This window comes from Onychostruthus taczanowskii, unplaced genomic scaffold (assembly GCF_017590055.1).
Source record: "Onychostruthus taczanowskii isolate IOZ18803 unplaced genomic scaffold, ASM1759005v1 scaffold30, whole genome shotgun sequence".
NCBI lineage: Eukaryota > Metazoa > Chordata > Aves > Passeriformes > Passeridae > Onychostruthus > Onychostruthus taczanowskii.
Genome location: NW_024500350.1, coordinates 6,790,096 through 6,804,856, shown reverse-complemented (window position 1 = coordinate 6,804,856; position 14,761 = coordinate 6,790,096).

Here is a 14,761-nt window from a genome sequence, read left to right as displayed (position 1 = left end):
TGCTGGGTGAGTGGTTGGACACAATAATCTGAATATCTTTTCCCACCCAGTGATTCTGTGATTTGATGATGATGATGGTGATGGTGACCAGGCCCACACCCCTTTGCTGCCTGCAGGGCGAGTTCTCAGACACGCACAGGGGAAAAGAGAAATTCCTCTGTGGAATATATTTAGTAGCTTCTCCAGCAGATTAAAAAGACATCACAAACCCATCAGTATTGTCCCAATGTAGCCAGTCCAGGCAGGAGTCACTCACACAGAGGATGAGACGTGGGAGGTGAAGCTGCTGGGGACACAGGCGATGCTCCCTTGCTCCAGGAGCAGCTCAAGAAATGCTGCAGCAGCTGCAGATCTGGCCCTGTTCACTCCTGGTCTGTGTAATTCACCTTTTTTACTCTCCTCCCTCCTCCAACTTCCATCAGGGATGGGAAGGAAGCCCTGAACGAGGAAGCTGGGGCCGGCAGGGGTAGGAGCAGACCCCTCTGGGAAAGGAGCTCCCAGACAGAGGTGTAAGATTTTGGGTACTTTAAACAGTCCTTGGCCAGGTGATCCTCACCTGAGAAGACCCCAGGGTCCCATTTCTGCTCCATCACCCAGGAGATTTTGGAAGAAGCCCCACAGCCAAACTGGGAGCTCTGTGGGAATGGGGTGCCCAAGCTCTCTCCTTGCAGTAAAATCAGAAATACTGTTTTTTTGCCCTGCACTTCCAGGCTTAGTGAGGCTTCCCCAGTTAATGCGAGGGATGTCCATGACAGGGATTATCGGGGGAGCCTGGCCATGCTGAAAAGTTGACACCAGCATTACCAGCATTACCAAACTGTTGGAGGCTTCTCCCCACCACAGCAGCACAGCTGGGGTTTTATTGAATCAGGGCTGTTAAAACTCCTGCTGTCCCTTCTGCACCCTGCTCTGGTCCTTTCCAAACCCTGTCAGTCCTTTTTGCACCCAGCAGCAATGATGAGAATCACCAAGGTAAAACTCCGTGGGCAGAAAATCAGCTTATGAAACCCGTTTACATTTTCTCCTGAGAAACTTCAGAACACAGGAAAGAATCGACACCCAAACAGAGAAAGAAAGAGGAAGAAGATTTATGTCTCCTCTGCTGAGAGGATCAAAACCAGCCGTGATGTAATCTGTGATGGAGCCCACAATCCCCTTTTGATGTCTGCAGGAAGGAAAGAAGATGCTGAGAACTTTCTCAGCTCTCTGGACGTTATTTCCACATCCAAGGTCAGGAGGTGATGGAAAGAAAAATAAAGTCCCACTGGGAAATGAGGAGTTGAAAGAGCCCTTTCCTCCCCTGGGGCTGCTGGGCAGGGGCAGAGCTGTGCCCAGGGGTGGTGGGATGGGTGGGTGAGTGGTGGGATGAGTGGGAACCACAACCCCATTCCCAGCAGTGCCAGTGGCTGTGCAATACCTGCACAGTTGAGGAGCCTTCAAACAGCTGTGGAAGTTCACAGAGGGATTTGGGAAAGCAAAATGTTGTGGCCACAGGTTGACCTGAGTGTCCCCTCCCAGAAGAGTGTGTGATCCCACCACGCCACTCCCAGGGAACCCCTAAATTTAGACCCACCAGCTGTGAGAGGCATGAGAGGTATTTAGGGGCTATAATTTTAGACAAAGCATAATAGTGAGATATATTTAATTGTGTTCTGTGGGGTGCTGAGCCATGCCAAGTATTTTCCATGGTTATTCCTGTAGATCTTGACATGAATGAGCAGCAGCCACGGCGATCCCTGGGCAGAGCCTGCAGCACGAGGGACGGGGGGCAAAGCTGAATTTTGCATTTCACCCCAGCTGGGCTTTGTGAGGGAAGCACTCAGGAATCCACTGGAGCAAGGAAAAGAAAAATCCCCCTGCAAAGGCCAGGTGTGAATCCCCAGCAAGGCTTCAGCCCCAGCTCTTCCCAAATCCCCCACCCCTGCAGGATGAGCAGGGCAGGCATTGGAGTGGTCAGAGCTCCCCAAACCCAACTTCCCGAGCTGTCCCAATTCCCTCCTCTTGTCCACCTCCCTTCTTCTTTTCATCTTCTTGCATTTCAGAAGGGAGAGGAGGAGAAGGAGGAAGGGAAGGGTAATTTTGACTGATGATGAGGAAACAATTTGGTGTAACTCGAGCCAGTTTTTTGTCAAACACTCAGCACCCAGCATCATTTTCCCCAGCCTGGGGAGGCTCATCTTACCCTACTACCTGGAGGGTGTTTAACCTCCCTCCATCCCCCCAGCAGGTCAGAGTTTTCCAGACATCGAAGGAAAGGGGAAATTTGTGTTTTGGGTTGGTTTTTTTCTCATTTGTCTGTTTTCCAACACCACTTGTCCCCTCTGCCTCGGAGTACTTGTGCTGACAGGAGAAGACCAAAGTGGAGAGAGGAAAAGGCTGGAGAGCTACAGCTGCACTGGAGGGACTTGATGCAGCTCTAGGAATGGATTTAATAAAAGACAGGACAGAGGGATCAGAGATCAAGAGCTGGTCCAGCCCACAGGGTAAGAAAACTCCCTTTTTGGTCTCATTTTGGCATCTGTGGCCCCTCTGGTTCAGCTCCAATGCTCCCCTTTCGCTCAGAGGTGCTTTAGTCCCCCAGCATCTTCTCAGTGATGATGCCCAAGGGTGGAAGCTCCCCCAGCCCCACTCTGGCCATCCCCAGGCCTCACTCCATGTTCAGAGCTGGATGGGAACAGTCTTGGCTGATAAAATCTCATCCAGGAAGGTCTGGACCGAAAGGTGAAGCAGCTCAGAGGAAGGACAGCAGGAAGATAAGAGTCACTGCCAGCTCCTGAGTCACAGGTCCAGGCAAGATGATTGCCTGCATTATGAATAACACCCCTTCCTTGGCTGACTAAAAAAGGATTAATTTTTAAAAACCCAACTGATTTTTATTATTAATGTTCTACCTGGGTGCCTCACGCTTGCAAATAAAATGAATTTGCGTTGGTTTCACATTTATCTTCAAGTGGTTTCACATCAAGTGTTACAGAGATAAAAAGTGGCCTGTAAAGAAAACAGAAGTTTTTAATATGTTTGCCATCAGATGGTTTCATGGGCATGTTATTTTCAACCCATAGAATCTTATTATTTTCAGGTTTTATGTCTGATGCCTGTTTAAAATACAAAAATTTGGAATTTGTTTGGGTTTTTTTATGATTTGGGACAAATAGAAGTACACAACATCTGGTAAAGTTGTGTGAGCATGTGGTTCCAACCTGCCTCAGAGCAGTTGCAAGTGTGTTCTGAATATTTATCAGGTATTCTAACCCAATTATTCCCTACTAGTCAATAAAAAAGGAATTATCCCAACAGCTTCCCTGTCACGCATGGGATCACAGCAAAATTAGGAAGTAAGAGCCCATGGTTAATCACTCCAAATGCTTCCTGGGTGTTTTACAAGGCACCTTTTCCAGGCAGAAATGACATCCTGGATCCTCCGGGCCAAGGAAAAGGTGACAGGACCACACCAGTGTCACCTTCCCGCAGCGCTGGGAGGGGCACGAGCCTGCCACGCTCCCCAGCCCGTGCTCCTGTGTCACAGAAACCTCTGGGAAGGGACACAGCCAAGAGGATTTAGGACCTGAACGACTTCTGCAGGTCTGGGCAGACGTGCTCCTGTCTCACAGCCAACAGGCAGGAAAATTGAACCCGAACCCCTCGCGCTAATCCCGCTACGGAAAAAGGGTTTGAGCAGGGAAAGCAGAGAGGGGATGGGCTGAGCGTTTAACTGGAGCACAGGGCCAGCAGAGATGGTGCCTTTTTGAGCTACCTAAAAACAGAAGCCAGACAAAATTCAGAAAATAAAAAGCAGTTTTATTTATTGAAGGGCCTTCAGGTACATTTAGGGCAGACAAAGCCCACGCAAAATGGACACGGGGTCACAGGTTTTGACACTTTTATAAGTTTGGTCCATTTGCATGTTGGGGGTTCATCTTCCAATTACAGCTTCAGCTAATTAAGTCATTTACCCCAGGTTTTCCCCCCCAACTCACTTTTGTTTCCATCTCTCAGGCCTGAGGCAGTGAGGTGTCCTTGATTGCCAGGCCTGGAGAGGAATTGTTGTGTCTGCCCAAAATGGGAGAGCAGCAGCTCACACTGTAAATGGAGTTTAGAGTCATACACTGCGGAATTACAGGATTACAAATAGATGAAAAAATATAAAAGGCAGAACCCTAAGGCATCAGGGATGACCTGGACAACGGCACATTTGCCCTGCAGGGCCCAGGGGGTGACAGCAGTGCCAGGCAAGGCCGCGGTTCCGAGGAGGTGCGGGGGGAGCCCTGCAGGACAGCGCTGGGGGCTGAGGGCTCCTTGTCCCCGTGGGCTGCTGCGGTGGCTGTGAGAGCAGCCCCTCTGTCATCACCCAGCTCCGTTTGCTCGGGCTGCTCCCTTTCCTGCCCCAGCCCCATCCCGGGGCGCTGGGATCGCTGTCAGAGCCGCTGCTGGCCCGGGGGCCTCTGCTCAGACCCCTTCCAAGCACAATAAAAGCCTCGACCACCAGCCCCAGAAGTCTCTCCTAATTAAAGGCTTTAGGGATGGATGTTCCAAGAGCCGCCGAGCTCCGGTGGAAGCGGGACAATGTAAACACCTCGGGAAACGCCTCGGGTTCCAGATGAGCTCCCCACACAAACCCCCGACCCACCAGAGCAGAGCAGCAGGGAAGGCCGTGCATTGGCCCTTGTGCTGCTCAGACACCAGAGAAGTGGAAAAACTCCTTCATTCCTGATTATTCCTGATCAGCAGAGGTCCAGAAATTTGGCAGCTGGGAGCTTTTTTCCCTCAGCTTTTGTATGTGTCTATTACTGTTATTCATTCCCCTCCTGAGGCACCAAACTCCTTGCTGTAGGATGGGTTATAACACCTAAAAAGCAAAAGCTGTTCTTGCCCTGTGGGCAGCAGGGATTGGAAATATTTGATCTACCTTTTCAGTGATGTCCAGGGATTTTCCTCTCTGAGGGAGGCTGTGCCCTTGGGCATCAGGGGTAATCCATGACATTATGGTCCATCAGAGAACACTGAGGCTGGTTTTACACTCATTAATTAAACCTCACGTGCTGCCTGGGGGGTGGATACAGGCAATCCACCTCAAATTAACCTGGAAAAGGTGAATTGGACCTCAAAGATGCCCTTCCATTCCTGCCCAGCTCCCCGATAAGCTGGGACCAGGTTGTTCCTGCTGGTGCCATTCCCTCAAATCTGTCACAGACCACACAGGGGAATCAAGTGAGCAACACCAAAAAAAACCCCTCCTGCCTATATCCATCATCTCCTGCTTCCCTTCTTGCTTTTCTTAGCATCCAGAAGAAAGAAAGGAAAAAAAAATTTAAAGGCAACCTGAAACCACTCCACACTCCCAATGAGAAAATAAAAATGGATGTTGCAGGCTCATGTGTTCTATACGTTTCCAAATATTTCCATCTGCTCCTGAAATTTCCATTAGGAGTTGCCAAAAACTCTTACAGAATTGTTAACACGATGGTAAATTTAGATTCTTTTTATGGAGAGACGTTTCCCCACCCTCATAAAAGTCTGGTATCAATTTGTCCTGTCACTGATAAGCCAGAGAGGTATTGCTGGATTTGCCCTTTTGCTCCCTAGGATGGGATCAGGGAGGAGAGGCAGCACCCACATTTTGGGTCTGGGTCTGTCCCCTCCATCCTCCTGGTGTCAGCACGGAAATACCTTCCAAGGAAACCACCATCCCCAGCTGCTCACCCCACGGATTGTTCTTCAGTTTGGAAGCTCCCAAAGGAAGGTTGGAGGCTGTTGAGGTGTCCTGCCCATCCACAGCAAGAGCCTGATTAAAATCTTGGTGTCAGGTTTCAGATCCTGATTGAAATCTTGGTTTTAAGCAGCAGGTTTCAAACCCAGATTAAAATCTTGGCGGTAAGGAGCAGGTTTCACGCTCAGAAGGATGCAGGGCAGGAGTGAGGAGTGACTGGACAAAGGGAATGGCTTCAGACCCACAGAGAGTAGGGTTAGATGGGATACTGGGGAGGAATTCCTCCCTGTGAGGGTGGTGAGGGGCTGGGATGGATTTCTCAGAGCTGTGGCTGCCCCTGCATCCCTGGCAGTGTCCAAGGCCAGGCTGGAGAGGGCTGGGAGCAGCCTGGGATGGTGGAAGGTGTGGGTGGAACTGGGTGATCTTTAAGGTCTCCTCCAACCCAGGTGAGTCTATGAGGGCATCACTCAGGGGTGATGGAAACCCTCAAAAAAACCTCAGGGTGAGGTGAAGAAAGCAGGGAGAGGTCTCAGCATGCAGGGAACACTCTCATGAATATTTCCAGTTGCTGTGACACATCCAGAGCTGGACTGCTTCACCAAGTTTGCTTCAAACACTTGTTTTTTCAGTGAAACAGGGCATTGTCTCCTGTCAGAAAGGGCCTTTTTGGCCCTCTTGTGCATGCTCCACCTGGGGAATTACCAATGGCATCACTCAGGGCTGACCAAGCTGTTGCTGGAGTTCCTGAGGAGAGCACAGCGAGTGCTCTGCAACATTATTTTAAAGCACCCACTCCCTGCCACCATTTAATAATAATCCTGTTCCCACAGAAGAGCAAATTAGGGCCATTTTCCAGAGGAGAGAGTAAAGATTCAGAGCCCACACAAAAAGGCAGAAAGCACCAGTCCCTCTGGGCTGATGTGGAGAATCCATGGAGCCTGAGCCTTTCCCAACCTCTTTTTGTTCCTCCAGACAACCTTGTGTCTCAGCCAGGTGAAATGCCTGCTCTGCCCGAGCTCCTGGGTGTAATCAGATCATTTTCCTGACCTCCTGGCAGAGCTGCCCCATTTCCAAAAGCATTTCTCCACATGGAAAGAGATTTTTCTCCCCTCCAGTATTCCCAGGCTGTTGTGCCAGGCTGTCCCCTCCATCTCCCAGGATTAAAAATGCTGCCCCAGGGCTGAGAAGAAAACCCCAGCAGAAAATCCCCTCAGAGATGCCTTTAGGTATGAGAAAGCCCAGCTGAAGTGGGATTGCTGCATGGACATTGTGAAGGCTCTCTAAAACACTCAGGGATGTTATAAATCACCACCCAATTAATTAATCTGAGTTTTACTCTGCCTTGAAGAAGGAGGGAGAGCTGCCAGTCTGGATTCTTTCTCCTGGGGGAACAGCACAACAATGGGGTTAGGGAAGGGGAATTAAAATGCCTAATTTCTTTTTTTTTTCCACTTTTAGGATGCATTTTGCCCATCTCCCAGGTGATTTCTCCACTCAGCTCCTGGCACCACACGAATTCCAGGGCTGGGGACAGGCTGGGAGGGTGACACGGAGAAAGGAGCCCTTCCCACTGAGAGGAAACCCACCTGATATGCCTAATTTCTTGGAGATTTTTTGGGTTGGTTTTTTTTTTGGTTTTTTTTTTTTTTTTTTTTTTGGTCAGGGTTGGGATTAAATGTGCTAGAGGGTATTTCTTGTTTGGATTTAGATGTTTTTCAGTTTTTATCTATATTACAGGTTCACAAATTATGAGTTCTACAGTACTTCACTCTAACAAATTAAATGGAGTTCCATCTTTCTCTCTACAAGTTTTTTTAAGGATAAACTGTCCAATTAAGAAATTACACTTACATTATTTTTACTTTTAACTGAATAATTAACTACTTGTGTATTGCAATATGGAGTTTTTTATCTAATTACATAACACTAAACTGACGAAGAAGAAGGTGAAAAAGAAGGTGAAGAAAAAAGAGTAGCTTCGGCTTTAAAATTTCTATCTTGCCTTATATATATAATATAATATAATATAATATAATATAATATAATATAATATAATATAATATAATATAATATATTAATATATATATCTATAATATTTTATATATGTATATATTACTCTATTCTAAAAGCTTAAACCCTAAGTTTTCTACTATGTGGTATTGCACACTTCTATTCAAACTCCACAGTTATAATCCCAGTTCTATAATTTAGGGTGGCCCGTGCTGGCAGGGGGAGCTGCTGGAGCAGCTGCTGTGGTTGGTCTGCGCATCCCGGCCGCTTGCTCCACAGCACCTCCAGCCCCCTCCTCCTCCTCCTCCTCCCGGCGCCCGGGGCTCTCAGGCAGAGACATCAGGAATAAATGTATTGCCACCTGCAGCCTGCTCGGGAAAGAGCTGCTGGAATCAGCCCTGCAGGCTGCTCTGACAACCTGCTGCTTCCAGATCCCTCGGATTGTCAGGGATGATGGGCATCAACGGGTTTCATCGTTGTAGGAGTTAATTATTTTGTTTTATTTCTAATTTTGATCCGTGCCCAGAGATGCGAGCTCGGGGGAAACAGGGGAGTTTCCATCTGGTGATGTTATTTACAAGCTGGGGTGGTGTTATTCAAACCTCAGTGTAAAAAAATGGGGTTAAGATCTCCCTTGATTTTAATGTTCCTTTTTATTTTGAGATCAAAACTTCCTTGTTTTCAGTGTTAAATTCACCCGGGATCCACAGCAGCCTCCTCAGCTCTGCAAAGATGGGAGTGAGTGTGTTTATATGTATTTTAAGTAATTTTACCTTTTAAAAATGTAATGTTATGAAATATTAACAGTTAAAGTATCAGTGACTGTGCTCTTAGCCAGATCTGCTTTGTTGGTTTTTTTAATACATGTAGGAAAAAAAAATCTTATTTGCCTGAAGAACACGTCAGAACTTGAACAGATGGGAGTTTTTACCAAAAGGAGACTGTTTTGTTCAGACATCATTCCCTTTCCAAAACCTCAAGTAAAGTTTTATATCTTTCAGCAAATCTTGGAGTGGGATTATAAATTCAAAATAAAAATACAGAAATTTCCTATGGTGAGCTTATAAATGCCAGTTTACAACATTTTCTGGTGTCTTAATGAGAGCCATGTGACCAAAGCTATATATTCTAGGAAATAGCCAAAAGGCACATATGCTTTTACAAGCCCATTTTTAAATGTAGAGGACTGATTTTCACAGTTTTAACACAAGAGGTTATTATCCTTTTTTAATTAAAAAATTACTGGGTTATTCTGGGGGGTTTTTTTCCATTTTCAACAAGCTCTGCACTGCCAAAGAGAATCGAGTCCTGTCTCCAGAGACCCAGTGCAGTGCAGGGATGCTGATATTCCCCTGGCAGATTCCAAAATCCCAAAGTCACCCATTTTCCATGCTGATATTCCCCTGGCATCTCCCCAAATCTCAAAGTCATCCATTTGCTGTGCTGATTTACCCCTGGCAGCTCCCAAAATCCCAAAATCACCCGTTTTCCCCAGGCAGATCCCAAAAACGTCACCCACTTTCCCCTCAGTGTTGCTTTGGTTGTGTGAATGTAACACCAATGACGATTTTGTACTGCAGCATCATTAAACCATATTTATTTTACTTAAACCCTGCAAAATAAGACAGTGACCCTAATGGAACATAATGGTGTCAGTGGGGGAAGACTCGGGGCTGTTCCTAAACCTCTCCAGCTGTAAACTGTCAGTTTTGGTGTCACAGCAGGGCTGAGCTCTCTGCTCCTCACAGCCCCCAGCCCCATTTCTGCTGTCAATAGGGATGTTTGTCCCTATTGAATGCCCCGTGATGGGTTGTAGCCTCCAGCCATCCTCCCTCCCCATCCCCAGCTCTGGGAAAACCAGATGAGGCCAGGCACTAAAAGGGTGGGAGGCTCCTCTGGCTGAAGACACAGAGGTTCCCTGTTGTTGGAGTTCTGGCTGCTGAGAATTGGAGACTTTGTGTGCTGCCAGGCACTGACCCCCAAGAGAACACTGCACTGACCTGAGGCCATGGAGAAGCTTCCAGAATGGAATGATGGAACCGGGATTATGGGTGTGGAGTTTGGATAGAAGTGTGTGATATCACAGGGTGGAAAACTTGGAGTTTGGGGTTTAGAATATAGTAATAGATATAAGGCAAGATGGAGGTTTTAGGGCAGAGGCTGCTCCTTCTTCTTGTCCTTCTTCTTCACCTTCTTCTTCCTTCTTCATCTTCTTCCTCCTTCTTCTCCATGGGCTTGGGTGGTTTTGTGTACTTGGACAGAAAAGTCCACATTGTGGACTTCAAGTGATCAGTTATTGGGTTAAAAGTGAAAGTAATTTAGGTGTCACTTCTTAATTGGACCGTTTAGCCTTAAAAGACCTTGTAACAAGAGATTGTTGGCCTTGTTAGTGAAGAACTGCAGAACTCACTGCCTGTGAGACTGTAACCAACACCCTGTAATATTTCCAGTGGAGCTTCCAGGGCACACAGGGCACACCCCAGTGGGGTCCCAGAGGGGGTTCTGTGTCTTTATGTCCTAAATGTCAGCTTCAGATTCAACTAAACCCATCAGCTGCCAGCACTAAGGTTGAGCAGGAGGAAACTCACTGGGTCAGGCTGAGCAGAGGTGCAGGAATGTCTCTCAGCCCAGGATGGCTCCTTGCTGGATTGGCTCTGACTGGGATGGAGTTGACTTTTTATTCCCAGTGGCCACTCTGGGGCTGTGTTTGGGGTTTGTGCTGAACACAGGGTTGATAACCTGGAGATGTTATTGTTGAGCTGTGCTTGCAGTCGAGGTTTTTTCTGCTCCTCACCCCTCCAGTGAGGAGGCTGGGGGGGCACAAGGAGCTGGGAAGGGACACGGCCAGGACAGCTGACCCCAAGTGACCCCAGGGACATCTCTGGCCATCCCAGGCCATCCATGTCAGGCTCAGGGGATAAAGGAGGAGGAAGGGAGGACATTTGGAGTGATTGCCTTTGTCCTCCTGTCCTGGGGATGGCTGGGCCCCTGCCTGCCATGGGAAGTGGGGAATTAATTCCTTGTTCTGCTTTGCTTGCATGTGTGACTTTTGCTCTAATTATTAATCCGTCTTTATCTCAGCCCAAGTTTTCTCAGTTTTACCCCTCTGGTTCTCTCTCTGGTTCCCTGTGGGGCCGAGCTGCTGGGGCTGGGGTTAAACCACCTCATCTGGAAGGAGCCACAGCTGGAATCTGTGCTGGCGCCTGGAGTCTCTGAGTGGACCACGAGATCAGCACGTGACCCCCAGACTGTCCATAGGAGCCTTCAGTGGCACCAATTTAATCGTTAAATATTTGCATGTTTCCAGTTAAAACTGAGCCCAGGAGACTCTGCAAGCCTGGGATGGGCCATGGATGTGTCCTGTGCTCCCCTCCAGCACTGCCTGGTGGGCCAGGGAAGCTCTGGCTGTGCAAGAGTTAAGGGCTGGGGGTTGGGAATTAATTAACATCTTCCATCTTCATCTGATCTCAGGTGGATACTTAATGTTTTTGTCTGCAGAGGTTTATTTTCCTCCAGATTGATTGGATGAATTGTGTTCCCAGAGATCAGAGAGTTCAGATGGCAGAGGATCCTCTTACCAGAAGATGAAAGCCAACATAATCAACTGCACAACTTCAAAACATGCAGCTTGTTCTTGTTGGCTGTGCCTAAGTTTTCCCTGCAGAGAAGCTGTCGACAATGATTTGATATCAATCCAGTAACAATCCCTGGTTTCTAATAATAATTTGCACTTCAGTAGAAATGTTCATGTGAGGCTCTGAGAGCATTTAGCAGATGGTCATTAGTGAAGCTCCCCAGTTCTCCTGCGAGGAAGAGATAACAATTATGAGCCTTGTTTTACAGATAGTGACATCGAGGTGAGGCACTGAAAGGTGAAATAACTCTCCTAATTTTCCATAATGAGCCAGTGGCAACAGATCCATGAATGAAACCCAGGCATCCTGCTGCGATCACTCCACAAACCCTATATCCTTATCTTTCACAGGAAAACGTGGTCAAAGAGATGAGCCTGGAAAGCCAAAAGCAAATGACTCAAAGGCAGGATTCATGACACATTTCTGGAAATAAGGAATTAGGTCTGGGTCAATAAATAACTGGGAAACCAGGGGGACGCAATCCGAGAGGCATGTGAAACGAGGATGGATGGAAAAGAAAGAAGATAATGGAAGGGAGGGGAAGGAAAACAGAGCAGCTCTGACTTTTTATTTCCATTCTTGGTTTCAATCAGCCTTGTAAAATTAAAGGTTAGGCTCTGAGAGAAAGGAGAAAGCTCTATCTGCTCCCGTGGGGATACATCCAATGGGTGAGGCTTCAAACTGCCTGTAACAAAACCCTCTGATGGCTCCTCACCCTGCAGCCAGGTGCCAGCTGTGGGGACATTGCTTGTGTTTCGGTACCTCAGAGGCCATGGGGAGGGCAGGGAAACGGGGCTAGAGCTCTGGGAACAGCGACTGGAGCTCTGGGAACAGCGGCTGGAGCTCTGGGAACAGCGGCTCTGCCCCGCGGCATCACCCACCAAACCGCGGCGGGGCTGGAGAGCGCTGCGGGCTCAGCCTGGCTGGAGGTGCGAGGGCTGGAGCTCTGGAGCTAATTTTAGCTTCCACCTGCACCGGCTTTGCCTTTCTCAGCCAGCAGGGCTGCCCTGCCAGCGCTGAGGGACTGGCTGGTGCCCCGAGCCGCCCCGCGCACACGCCGAGGGGAACGCGGCCCGACTGTGCAGTTTATAAAACAGCCAAGTGGAAGCCAAAAGACTTGAGTCTAATCCCTCCAGTTAAGTCATCTAGATTCCTTCTCGCCACCAGCCATCTGATCTCAATCAGCAAATCTTGGCCTTCCTCTCCTGACCCAGCGAGCGCGGTGCTGAGGCCTGAAGTAATCTGCATGCAAAATGCTTTAGTAATGATTCCTCCAGGAGGGGCTGCTTTGATTGTTATTTCCCAAAAGCCCTCCAATATGAAAGGGGGAGGCAAACAACAAAGGTGGCTTGGTAATGTTTGCCATCAATAATTTGTCAATGCTCTGTAATGTTCCTCCATTTATTTTCAGTGCCTGTGGATTATAGAAGCCTATTGAAAGAGACCTATTTGTATGCATGCCTTAGAAGCAATCACTGGGTATTAAATGGGATGTGCTTTCAGTCTGAAGGTGCTTCCAATTGTCTATTAGTGGGATTCAGCAAGTAAATGAAATGGAATTAAACATCTGTGTCTTTAACATCAATAAACTGCATCACCTTTGGGTGCAGTGTATGTTTCAAAAACGTTGCAGGATCTTCACAGATTTATAAACTCACAGAATGGTTTGGGTTGGGAGGGACCTTAAAGATCATCCAGTCCAGGGACACCTTCCACTAATCCCATGTGGCTCCAAGCCCTGTCCAGCCTGGCCTTGGGGACTTCCAGGGATCCAGGGGCAGCCACAGCTGCTCTGGGCATCCTGTGCCAGGGCCTCACCACCCTCATAGGGAGGAATTCCTTCCGAAAATCCCATCTAACCCTACTGTCTGTGAGTCTGAAGCCATTCCCACTTGTCTAATCACTAATATTGATTTCACCATCCCTCCAAGCACTTCCAGCACCTGAGAGCCAGAACTGGAACCAAAAGTGTGCTGGAGTGGTAACACCAGGAAAATATGGGAGAGCAGCAGTGATGTCTAACGGGCAGGATCTTGACTGGAAAGACTTGGAGAACCTCAGCCACGAACACACCCATGGGTGCTCGTGTTGCAGGTGTCCCTCAGGGACACAAGAGCTTGGTGGAAGCTGCTCAAAGGCAGCTGGTTGGTGTGAGAACTGGGATGGGGATTCTGGAATGCTCATTAGCATATTTGCACTCTGGAACCCAATCCTAGTGCCCATCCAGGAGGGCTCCCAAAGGAGAGGAGAAAAGAGAAGATGAAGAAGGGCACTTCTGTTCAGCCCCAAGGACCCCAACTTTCCCTCTTCTCTTCCTCACACCTCAATTTTCTCTGTTCTTTTCCTCACTTCCCTGTGATGTTAGTTGGGATAACGCAGGAATGACTTCACAATTTCATACATGGAACAGGCAGGGGAGGCAGAGGAAACAGGATCTGCCATTTTCAACCCAGATAATCGCATTACAAAGCCCAGCACGGTTTTCATTATTGTGCCGTGTTCAATCAACCTCCATCCCAAAGGTGCACACGGATCTCAGGCTATTCCAGACTTTGGCAGCTGCTTCACTGTACTTGCTCCTTTTTATTTATTTTTATTTTTTTTTCCATCTTGGGGCTTTTAAATTGATGGGAGGCTGAAGGCAAGAGCTGATGCATTGTAGATGACAACAAAAGAGGCTCCATAAAATTGCTTTTGGCATCTCGTGTGCGTTCCGTCTACATCTTATAAATTACTGCTGCATTACAGCGATAAAAATAGGTTAGTATTTGGAATTGATTACAGTGAGATAAAGCCCTAATAAAAAAAAAAGCACTGATGCATAAATATTCTGAGCATACAGGGGTAATTTGATTTGATAAAATAAAAATATGGCTCTTAATTTCTTCCTTTTAAACAGAACACACACGCACGTGCAGCGCAGGGAGAGCTTCAGCAGCTGTTCAGTTCAGGATTCTCAGAAATGGGTCTGTGCCTCTTGCAACTCTTCCCTTCAGACATTTTTATGGCAATCTCTGCATCACCAGCATTCCCACTGCTGGGTTATAGTATTCCTGCTGCAATCCCAAAGTGTTCAGCCCAGGCTCTGTGCTTCTTCCAGGTGATGAACATTGATTTTCCTCACACCTCAACTTTTCCTGCACTCTTCCTCCCTTCCATGTGACATTAGTTGCGACAATGCAGGAATTACTTCACGATTTCATACATCAAACAGGCAGGGGAGGCAGAGGGAACAGCATCTGCCATTTCATCAACACAAATAATTGCCTTACAAAGCTGCATTTAAAACCTGTGCCCGTCAAAGCTTTTTATTAACCAGGCTGGTTCTGTGGAGTTCACTGTGCAGCACATCAGCTCTGCAGCCAGTGCTCTCGCCCTCACTGGGACTGCAGGATCAGCAGAGGGAGCT